The sequence below is a fragment of the Silene latifolia genome, chromosome 7, assembly GCF_048544455.1.
Source record: "Silene latifolia isolate original U9 population chromosome 7, ASM4854445v1, whole genome shotgun sequence".
Classification (NCBI taxonomy): domain Eukaryota; kingdom Viridiplantae; phylum Streptophyta; class Magnoliopsida; order Caryophyllales; family Caryophyllaceae; genus Silene; species Silene latifolia.
The window spans coordinates 66,353,140-66,355,653 of NC_133532.1; the positions used below are offsets into that span (position 1 = coordinate 66,353,140).

Genomic DNA, 2,514 nt, shown 5'->3' on the forward strand with positions numbered 1-2,514 from the left:
GTGTTTGATTTAGACCGACTTAGTTTGCTGCCGCCGAAACTATAGTGAACCGACCATCCTAGTACCCTTCTTTATATTTGATTTAATATATTTATTTATTTTAATTTTTATTGTTATTAGCTATAGACCAAATCGAATCAACCCCCATATTTGTTACCTTAGACTAAATTTAGACAACTTTTAATTACATTCGCCTCCTTGTGGTTCGACCCTGTTACCACTAGCCTAGGTTAGTTTTAATAGGAATTATAAATATTATTTTTGGTGCTCACAACGACGGGTATCAAATTTTGGCGCCGTTGCCGGGCAGGCAATTGTTCTAATTTTTAGTTGTTTTTATTTAGTCTTTCTTAGTTTAAGGGACATCTGTTCCTTAAACTTTTCTTATATTCTTTTTGTAGTTTCTTCTTATGCGCAGGTCACAGGGTGGTGAACTAGTACCGTTCAATCCTGAGATTGAGAAATCCTTGCGCGAGTTGAGACGATCATCAAGGGTGTTGTTGAGAGGAGGAAGAGCCGAGTACTCTGTTAAGTTATTACGAGAACGCCTGTTCGAGGAAGATCCACCTACATCTCCTGCTTCTATTTCTTGGTGAGAAAGTCACTTCTCCGTAAATTCCAGTCATGGTGAAGAAGCAACTATAGCAAGTCATTCGAGCCGACAGTAGAAAATCTTTACAAGGGATTCGAATTACCGGAGTGATAGGAAATTCGAACCGAAGCCTTCCTATATCAACTTAGTTGAGAGGAACGATTCGGGGAGCGCAAATGAAGATGCGGCCAAGCATATGGAGATATTTATCGACATCGCTTTGCTCTATACCCCACCAATCTGGTGTGACCCGGGACCGATAAAGGAGACTATGTTTATATTCTCACTCCGAGATCTTTGTAAGGGAGTGGTACGAGAGAGATCCGGGACCGAGCCGCTCATGGGATCACCGACGGAATTCCTTAGCCCTGGCATTTTACAAGAAGTACTTCTCTGCCACGAAGACTAATGCCATTAGAGCTCAGATCACGAGCTTTAAACAAGGGCCGGATGAGAATTTTCATGAGGCATGGGTCCGTTTCAAGAAGCTGGTGCGAACAATACCGCATCATGGGTTCGAAAAATAGAGTCTTTGGAATCAGTTCTATAACGGGCTGTATGGCGATCAGAGGGCTATTTTGGATGCTGCAGCCAATGGCCGATTTGCTGAAAATATGGGAGAGACTAAGGGGTGGAAGATCATTGATGACTTAGCCACCCATAAAGCGAGTATGAGAATTCGGGGGAATCAAAGGAGGAGTCTTGAATCTCATGCAGCCGCACTGAAGCTCTCAGCTGCGAGATTTGACAAGTATGAACTGGGAGGAGCTTCAAAAGGAGGTATTTACCAAGTGAATCTTTGTTTGGATGGTCCTTTAAATGTCGTAGAAGATGTGGAGCTGAGGGACATGTCTCAGAAAATTGTCCTAGTCCCTTCGAGTCTTGTGCTGCCTTTCAACATTATAGGCAGACAAACACCTACTATGAGCCTAATGTTCATCCCAACTTGAGGTGGAGTAGCCAGAATGTCCTAAATCCAACTCCACCTCCGCAGCAGCAGCAGCAGCAAGCTTATGTGCCCCCTCATCATAAGCAACAACAATATCAAAAACCTCCCTATGTGCCGCAGCAGCAACAATCTCAAAATTCTGACTTTGTTGAGTTGAAGAATATGTTGCAAAAGGAGTCCCAAGCTAGAGAGGCCGGAATGAAACTTTTAGAAAGCCAAATTGCTCAATTGGCTAGCAAGAGTACCACTCGAGCTCCGGGACACTTACCGACTCAAACTGACCAGAAAGAGACCCTAAATGCCATTACTTTGAGGAGCGGGTCTACCCTGGAGGGGCCTGCCATGGTCGAGGATGCCCCTGCAAAAGATGAGGCGAAACTGAGTCAGGATAAAGCTGTAACGAGTAATACAAAGAAAAAGGCATCGACCAGGTATATCAATCAATCGACTGATATACCCGGTCGATCGACTGAAGTGCGGGTTACAGGAGCTTCTGGAACTGTAGACCTCAGTTGATCGACTGAGCAAAGTGGTCGATCGACTGAGGCCGCTGTTGATATTGAGAAATTTCGTCCTCCAATGCCCAATAATTTGAGAGACCATTTGTTTCGGGGTACGACAACTCCGAAAGTGTTGGGGCAAGACCCGAGTGCTGATGGGTCCGTCCCGATTCCAAAGTACGACCCCATGTCGATCAATGGTTCCTATTTGAGACGGTCTGAAGAGGGGTCAAGCTTCAATAAGGAGAAGGTCGTGGACTTCCAGCCTAAGTCCACGGATGCCGGCATGCGTGATTTAGAGGAAAGGGCTAAGCTACTTCTTACAGCCCCATATCCAGAGAGACTAGTGCCGACAAAGGAATAGGTATCTTTCAATAAATTTGAAAATGTTGTTCGTAGTCTTAACGTACAAGTACCTTTCCTTGAATTAGTGAATCAAGTGCCCGCTTATATGAAGTTCATGAAGCAATTGC

The 2,514-nt window shown here is 44.5% G+C and overlaps 1 non-coding gene across 1 annotated transcript; it reads right to left on the reverse strand.

The window, feature by feature from the left end:
• Positions 1–1,002: 1,002 nt before the first annotated feature.
• Positions 1,003–1,109, reverse strand: LOC141593401 (small nucleolar RNA R71). The gene has a single exon (XR_012521486.1). It is a non-coding gene; the product is annotated as a small nucleolar RNA R71 (small nucleolar RNA).
• Positions 1,110–2,514: the final 1,405 nt, after the last annotated feature.